Source organism: Varanus komodoensis, unplaced genomic scaffold, assembly GCF_004798865.1.
Source record: "Varanus komodoensis strain SLA01 unplaced genomic scaffold, ASM479886v1 scaffold29_1, whole genome shotgun sequence".
Lineage (NCBI taxonomy): Eukaryota > Metazoa > Chordata > Lepidosauria > Squamata > Varanidae > Varanus > Varanus komodoensis.
Genome location: NW_025335759.1, coordinates 10754490 through 10763721, shown reverse-complemented (window position 1 = coordinate 10763721; position 9232 = coordinate 10754490).

Here is a 9232-nt window from a genome sequence, read left to right as displayed (position 1 = left end):
GCAGTCCAGAGACCACAAAATAGTTTAACCCAATCAAGTGTTAAAAACTGGATACGTGTGTTTGTTGGAGCAGGTCACTTGCACGTTAGGTTGACACCGAACAGTTCTGCCCCTGCCAAAAAAAGTACGAGGCCAGGCTACACTTTCAGGTTGTGAAAAGGAAAGGAAAAGTCTGGGCATTGCATGCACACCTTTGCAGGTAAGCATGCTTAAAAATGTTGTGGCTTTTCACAGATTTGCAGGTATATAGGTGCAGATCATTAACACTTGTCTTGAAACTTCCCCCGATTTCCTGCCTCAGCATCAGACCAGAGGGGAGCTTGGCTTCCTAGCAGCCCTGAGCAGCAGAAAGCCCTTGTAAAGCAATTATCCTGTTGAGAAATTAGCTCTTTGTATGCCCTGACCCTGTTGGATGAAGAGGCAGTGCTTTCTTCTCTGCTTCTGTTTTGTTCCATGCTTTTCCTTCTGTTTTCCTCGGCTTTCCTCCGGAAGGAGACACAGCACCGCTCAAAGGCGGGCTCCGTCAGCTGGGCTCTGGAGGGAACCCTGGACTCAAAATCCAGGCAAGGGGAAGGGAACAGAGGAGGATCAGAGCTGATGGGGGGGGGGGCAGAACGAGAAAGAAGCTGCGGGAAATGTTGTGCATGAGGCTCTGCAGCCTCCCGGCCACCCCAGGAGAAATGTTGCAACAACACCGAATGGAAGCGGACACAACTGCTCACCAAGAGCTGAACAAGAGCAAATGCATTGCCAAGAAAGAGGAGAAACGAGGACGGAGACCTGCATTAAAGGGTGTGTGTTAGCCCACATGCCAGACGCACTCTTAGAAAAAAATAATTTAAACAGAACTGCGATGCATCTTGCCATAATGGGGGCCTGGGACCCGCTCGCTCCGCTGCCCGCTGTCCAGCTGCTAAGTTTCCATGGTAGCAACCTCCTTTCCAGTCTTACATTTCTTAAACCAGCCCCAGACTGGGCATCCCTTCAGAGAAAGGTTGAGCCGCTGACAGCTGTCCGAATACAGGACTGTCTTCTGCAATGTAGGCCACTCCATGGTCACTGGGGCGGGGAAGGAAGGAAGGAAGGAAGGAAGGAAGGAAGGAAGGAAGGAAGGAAGAGAGAGAGAGAGAGAGAGAGAGACAGAGAGACAGAGAGACAGAGAGAATCATGGCCATGATTTGGGCAACAAATCGTTTTGAGCATTGTGTGTGCTCTGCGTGAGGCAGAAATTGCCACGCTTGGGTAAAATGCTACTCTGTGTGTGGTTGTTGCTGCCATCAAGTCGTCTCCGGCTGTTGCAGCCTCTTATTCGCACACCCGTGCACTCCTGCGGTGCGTGCATCAGAGTGGGGTGACACAGACTATTTGGTTCTGCCCCTTTGAGCTGCGGCCACTCGGCCCCGGAGTTGCATCCCAAGCGTGCCACCAACCTGGCCTCCCCCCTGCCGATAAGGGGTGACGCCAGCAGAAATCTCTCCCTCGTGCTCGTCTTCAAAGGGACCGGACCGCTGTCAAGGCCGCCTCCTCTGTCTCCCGAATCCGGGAAGCCGGAGGAGTCACCAGCACAATTGTTCCGTGCAGATAGGCCAAGGCCGGCGAATGCAGTCATCCTCGTGGGGCCGGAGACGGACTGATGGACACACGGCAGCCTCCTTTTGATTGAGCAAGCTTAGATCCTGCCGCTGCTCCCTCCTTTCTGTTGCAATGGCTCTGGGAATTGCAGCAATACCTGCTGGAGCGGGGGAAGAAACCCCCCATAACCTGGGGGGTGAAGCCATCTGTTAATGAATAACAGGCCTCAAGGGAGGAAGGGGTCATTTATGGCCCCTCGCCGCTTTCACCTCTCAAGACAGCCCCTGCCTCCATCCCGGCCAGGACCCTGCCCTGCGCCGCCATGAAGTTCCTCGCGGTCGTGTCGGCTTTGGCCGTCTTCTCAGGTGAGCGGAGGGCTGGTCTCGGTCTCGGTCTCGGTCTCGGTCTCGGGCTGGAAGGAAAGCGCAGGCTCCCCTTCTGGCTAGTGGGCGCCCCCGCTTTGGCCCACTGAGGGCGAGGCACAACCTGTCCAAGGGGCCGAGGTCTCTCTCCCCACCTCCTTTTTCTTCTGGGGCCAATCTACACGCATCTTTTATTCTGGCCCCAGGCCGTCCTCCCAGAAAGCACAAAGAGGCCGCTGCCACAGGCAATACATTTGGGGTGCCATAAACCACAACAAATATTTATTTCCTTTTTTAATTATTGCGCTTTTGGGGCAAGACTCAGGGAGACGCACTTGCGGGACTTTCAGCTGCATGTGCCAACGGACTTCCCTGGGCAGGCGGGTGGGCAGGACGGCTGGTTCCTGCTCTGCCAAAGGCAGCAAAAACTCTTGGGCTGGTTTTGCCTGGTCCTGGAAAGCCTGGCCCGGTCGCAAGGCCCTCAGCCCACTGCCCTGCCGTTCGCTCTCCCTCTGCTGTGCTCTTCATTCCAGGCTGCTTCCGTTATTTCTCCCACAAGCCAGTTGCAGCTGTTCGCATCCCTGCCGGCAGCAGGCCGCTAGCGAGGCGGAGGGGTACTCGGCCGCCCCCAGCGCAACGGGAACTGCTCCCCATTATACCCATCGCTGACTCTTCCCCTGCAAGCCCCAGTTCCTGGGGGGATTGTGGCAAAACTCAAAAGGGGGTGCAAATTTGGGGGTTGGAGGGGGCCCTGTGTTGCCAGCAGTCCTGTCCATCTGTGGATGCATCCAGAGATGAGCCAAGGTGGTGAATTCAGAGGGCGATTTAGAGGTAGGACCTTTGAGGGAAATGTCCACCCCATAACCTCAAAACCTCTCTGTCCCTGTCAGACTGAATTTACCAGTGATGCAGAAATGGATAGACTTTATCACTGAAGGAGAAAGAAAATACTGACTTCAATCAAACTTGGGATTTTTTTAAATTATTGGTTGGAGAAACGGGACTTGGCTTAGCGTTAAAGATTTTTTAAGTTATAAATGGATTTGAATATGACTATAGAATGTTGAAAGATATATAGTAGGGGGCTGACCCAGTATGTCCTATGTATTTGATGACTGATGTCTTTAGTATTAGTTTAAAATTTTTAATAAACTTCTTTACAAAAAAAAAAAAAACCTCTCTGTCCCTCAGGCTGGGTTCAGGTAACCCACAGCTTATAAAGCACCTTGGCTTACCTGTTGGCTGTTTACAGTTTTGATTGTAAGCCACCCAGAGAGCCTTTGGTCTATAGGACGGCATATAAGTGGTGGTGGTGATGGGGTGAACTCAGCCAGTGCCGACTTCCACCTGGTTCTGGTTGGTTTTGTCATAGCTCCCAGAGAAAGGCATCCATTTTACAAAGCAAAGGCTTTTTGTCCAGAGCAGGGTGTGTCCAACATTCTTCCCTCCTTGAATTTCCAGGACACCAGGCATTTGTCCTCAAGGAAGAACAATATCCTGAGCTGGCCCAGTTAAACCAGGAGCTCCAGGAATACCTGAGGAACATCACCATAGCAGTCAATGAAAAAATAGACTACATCCAAAGCCTGGAGATCTACCAGTCGCTGCTGTAAGCAATTTCGCTTTCTGTTCTCCTCTTTGTGCAAATTATGCCTGAGGCCAAGAGCTTCTGGGCTGCAGTGGAGCCCCCCCCCCACCCCCCATTGCTGTCCTATTGGCTTGCAGGCCCCACAAGGGAGCCCCCGAAACCTTGTTTGTGGAAAAGAGCCCTTGGCGTGTTCGGCCATGGTGCAGGGGTCCTGGTGTTGGACTAGGGAGGTCCCCGCTCCAGGCCCTATTCAGTCATGGAGCTCCTCTCTTGTAGGAAGCGTCACTTTATCCATGCTGCTTTTATGGCCTGTAGTTGACCGGCTAGCCAATGTCCAGGGGTCCTTACTGGTCCAGGGGTCCTAAGGCAACCTGCCCAGCCCGGCACACTCCAGATGCCTTGGCCTGCAAATCCAAACCTGGAAAAGCCACCAGCTTGCGCTAAAAGACATGGGATCCCATGGGTCATTTAGACTCACCCGAACCTGCATAGAGCCTTCAGCCTTCCCCAGCCGGGCTGGAGAGGAGCTTCAGGGATCGGCTCTTGGTCTCGTGCCCTGTGCATGGGCGTCCAGAGTCACCTGGCTGACACATGCGAGGAAAACGCAGTGCAGGGCCACATTAACCTCTGGCCTTTCTGTCCCCACCATTGGCCATTTTGCAGACCCGGGCCAGCAATTCACCCTCTTGCCCAAGGGGGCCAATGACTCATGAATCCGTTATGTGGCTTTGCAGAGCGCCAGCTCTTATGAGATTCAGGGCTGTTCCCTTCGCACCGCCAATGCAACAGACACCTGTGCATGTGTTTCCAGACCCGTTCTTCAATCTGGCACCCTCCAGACGGGTTGGAGCCTAGCTCCATCATCCCCAGCCAGCAGGGGGCAATGGGGATTGTAGTACTAGATGGATGGCAGGCTGCTTAAGCCCTTGGTTGCTTGTCTGTCCCCTTGTGGTTGCTTTTCCTCATTATTTGCCCTCCCAACTGGTAGGAAAAATGCTTTGAAATGCACAAATACTGCCTGGCATTCTCTGTAGGGTCCAGCGCCCTCATTTTAAGAGCACTCGGCTCAAAACTCGTGGGGCATTTCTGCACCCTTTTCCCACAGAGACCAGCTGCATGAAGGCTACTCGGAGGTCAGCCAGCGCTTGTGCGACCTGGAGCTGAAGCTACCCAAGGAGGTCAAGCAGGCCCAAGAGCTGGTGGTGGGGGTCTCCTTGAGCGTGGTGGAGAAAAGCCTCGGTGCCTTGCGGAGCTTGAAGAGGAAGGTGACCCCGGCCACGGACAAGGTCACCAAGACGCTGTACTCCATCGTGGTGCCCTACACAAAGGCGGTCCTGGAGAAGGTGGACGCGTACACGGGGGCCCTGCGCCAGGCCCTCGCCACCGGCGCCGGAGAGCTGAACCCCAAGCTGAAGGAGAAGCTGGCCGAGCTGCGAAGCCAGCTGGCCCCGTACGCGGAGGAGCTCCGCCGGAAGCTGCAGGAATTCCAGGCTTCCCTCAAGCCATTCACCTACCGTGCCCACGAGAAGTTCCGGCAAGGCGTGAAGAGCACCAGCCAACTCCTGCAGCCGTACTTCGACCCGATTCTCCAGGCGCTCCAGAAATACAGCGAGGGCTTTAAGAAGTGGATGGACACCCCTCAGCCTTCGCCAGCTCCGCAGTGATGGAGATTTTGCAAAGATCGGGGGGCGGGGGGCAGACTTGGGTGACCTCTGCATAGCAGCTAGCCGGAAAGGGGGCGTTAGACAGCGGGGGCTCAACAATGCAGTCGTGGGTGTACGTGGCTCTCGGCGGGGTGTAATAAATGGGATTTCCTGAATGACGCCTGGACTGTGCTTTCGTCCCGTGTGGCCAATTTCTCAGGGTGTTGTGTGGCTGCTTGTGCCGCTGGTAAAAGGGGGTGTCTGCAGAAGGCCCCTCCAGCTGCACTCGTCACACGAGGAATGACCTGCCCTGTGCTGGTTGCCCAGCATGTGCGGTGTCCACATTTCTCTCCTCGTAGGATTGTGCCTCGTGGCTGCGGGGAAAGCAACAGCTAAGCATAAAGTGGGCCCTCTAATTTCAGGAGGCTGTTCCTGTAGATCATGAAGGCTTCTTGTTTCAAAAAGGAAACCTTCCTGGGGAGATTCTGTTCCATAGACCAAGGCCAGGCAAGCTTCCGGAGCTGTGCGTATTTTCAGGAATCTGAGAAACCAGCCCAGGCAGTCCCATAGCATGACGGCCCTGGAGGTGTGGCAAAGACAAGGAACTTGTCTAAGAGAATGGAACCAAGATGGGTCGGGTGGGGGGGGGGGGAGCGAGAGTCTGAGCCAACACACAAAACACCCCATGGAACCCACAGTGTTCAGTGCTAAGAGGAGCCCATTTCACAACAGCTTTCAGTAGGAAAACATGGACAAGCAGTGTTGTGTAGTGGTTAGAGCACTGGAGTGGGATTTGGGACACCTGCATTCCTGGCACCGAAGGCCATTGGGTGACTTTGGTCAGTCAACCTCTCTAAGCCTAGCCTACCTCACAGGGTGGTTGTTGCAGTGAGATTGTGAGGAGGAGAATTGTGTAAGCCGCCTTGACTTCCTTGAAAGGAAACAAGGTGGGATATAAATATAATAAATAAAAACAGGGACTGCTCCAAACTTGGGATAAATCAGGGAGCGGGGAGAGGCTGTCCAAAGAACCCACTCTGGAAAAATACTCCATCAATGTGGCCTTTCTTCCTTTAGAAAACGGTGTCTCCTTGTTTCCCTCCTCTTTCTGCTACAGGGCTTTGCCCACGGAGGCTGTGAACCCAGGAGGTGGGGCACGCCGTACCACTGTACATGTCACCTAGCCCAGTGTCCCAGTTAATGAATGACAGGAGCCGGGGTGGACGGGATGACATAAACCTCCTAGGCTTCCACCTCCCAAAAGCATCTGGGCTTCAGCTTTGCAGCTTTGCAGCGTCTCAGGACTGTCCACCGAAACATGAAGCTCTGTGGTCATGCTGGCCTCGGCCACGGGGTGAGTGGAAGGGCTGGAAGGAAATTCTGGGGCTTCTGTTTTTGGTGGCCATAGGCTGAGCAAGCCCCTGCTCGTCCGGCAAGCTTCGCAAAAAGCAGGCTTAAATGTGCCGCTCTGCATTCTGCAGGAGATGCGGTCGCCTCCCCCTCTGTCTAAAACAAGAAAAGCTTAGAGTTAGAAAAGGCATCAAGGAAGATTTGATAAAGTCAAACGCTGGTGTTCGTAAAGCTAAATTAACAAGATTTGTAAGTGCCAAGGGGAAGCAATCACCAGGGAGAGCCTTCCATGGTTTAGGAGCAGTGCTGGAGAAAGACAGAGGCCTCTGTGGGTGGTGTGAGGGGGTGGCACATGGAACTTGTGCATGAGTGGCGGACACAGGTGGCATCGCAAAACAGAGCTATACTGAGCTGCCAAAATATCAGCCAGGTATAGATCGAGGAATCTCAGGAGTAACATGAGCAATCTATGATATAATCTTAATCGAGGGCATTGCCCCTGAACTCATCTTTCTTTAAAGATACCCACCTTCCTACATCACATTCCTAAACTTATTCAAAATTAGTTTGGTCGTTTGAGATACCTCCTTGGGAAGGAGACAAGCTCTCCATGCAGGAGCAGTTCAGCCTTTAGCCAGTTAACTGAACAGCCAAACAAATTTTGAGGAAATACTGATCTCGGGTTTGAGCTTCAGAGTCATTCTGAGCTTCAAGGATTGAGCTTCAAAGCCAGATCCGGCAGCTGGAGCTTCGAGGTAAGCATTAAAAGATAATCACCGTAAAGAATTATTTTTAATTCTTAACCATCATGAGCAGAAACATGAATACCGACACCGCTATTCTGTCTAACAGCACACACCAGAGGTCCCAGAGGTAGTTCAGATATCTGGGACGAAAGCAGAGTTCTCTTGCTTTCCCAAGTAAAACAAAGCCAAAATTAATCAAGGTAGTGAAAATAATATCCAGTGAATTTTGCTCAAGGACTTTTCAGTGCCAAAGAAACCATGGCAGCCTGGTTTACCCCTCACCCCCCCTTTTTTTTTAGTAATGCCACCTACTTTACACAACACAGAACTCATAGATAAATTTTAGTCCAAAAATACCTTTAAAAGTCAAACTAATGTTTACTGTGCTAAAACTTACAACCACCTCCAGAAATAAGATAGGCCACAGAGTGCCTGCATTCCCCATCAAAAAACACTACCAAAATATGGAGAGCCAGTGTGGCGTAGTGGTTAAGAGCAAGGGACTGGGATTCAGGCGATCCGGGTTCGAGTCCCCGCTCAGCCATGGAGCCAACTGGGGGACTTTGGGCCAGTCAGACTCTCAGCCCAACCAACCTCACAGGGCTGTTGTGGTGGGGATAAGGTGGAGCAGGAGAATGATGTAAGCTGCCTTGAGCCCTTTGTAGGAAAAAGGCAGGATATAAATCCATAAATAAATAAATAAATAAAATGGAAATAGCACCTAAAAAAAAAAAAGCCAGATCAAACAAAATACCTGCTATGGTGCTCCTGAATTAAACAGCAGCAGCAGCTCTGGTAGAAATGTTGCAAAGCAGCAAAGCAAAGTATTTAGCTGAAAGCTGGTTAAGTGGAGAGACAGAAACAGAGGCTGCAGTTTAACAAGATTAATCCCTGTTGTTTTTGGTAGAGAAATTGTGCTGAAAATCAAAACAAGAAAGAGGCAAAGAAAGGGTGTGCATGCGCACAACTTCCACCAAAGCATTTTAAACACTATCTAAGAACTCTGGCAGTTGTACAAAAAAGTGGCTGCACAGCTATGAGATGTTTATAAGAGTGGAATAAAGATGAATGATGGCCCTGCGCTACCTTGCAGGGCTGTTGTGAACTGCTCTCTCTTGGACACAGCCTCTGCAGCGAAGGGGCGATAATATGCACCACGGGCTTCTCAACGTGAAGCATTTACTCTGCGCTGGCCTTGTGCTACTGACGGCTTCGAGCAGTGGTGGCGAACCTATGGCGCATGAGCCGGGTCACCCCGGCATCGCCCACGCAGCCGAGCATCGGACAACAGTGCACACAGGGGCCATGCGCATGCTCGGAAGGGAGTCGTGGAGCCAGGCGATGACGTGACAAGGGGCGACTCATCCGGGCTTTGGCATGGCCGCTTAGTGTGCTGCCAGGGGCATGTATATATTTGCTTGCACTGACCGTTTTCAGGTTTTATTTCAGTGTTGGCACTTTGCGATAAGTAAGTGGGTTTTGGGTTGCAATTTGGGCACTCGGTTTCTAAAAGGTTCGCCATCACTGAGTTAGGGTTAATAAAACAAGGTGTCCTGGCATGACTTTGATGGTTCGAATGTGTTCGGAAAGGGCAAAAAGGATGAGCAGTGCAGGAAAAGCCACTCAAGGAAGGCTTTTTCAAAATCGCCCTTTTTCAGTGGAACTTTCACCCCCTATTAGGGTTAGGAGTGTGCACCAGGGTAGGGTTAGGGTTAGGAAAACGAGGTGTCCTGGCACGATTCTGAGGGTTGGAACATGTTTAGAATGGGCAGAAATGATGAGCTGCGCAGAAAAAGCTACTCAGGGAAGGCTTTTTCAAAATCGCATTATTATCAATGGAACTATAGCCCTATATTAGGGTTAGGGGTGTGCACCAGGGTAGGGTTAGGGTTAGGAAAACGAGGTGTCCTGGCACGATTCTGATGGTTGGAACGTGTTTAGAATGGGCAGAAATGATGAGCTGCGCAGAAA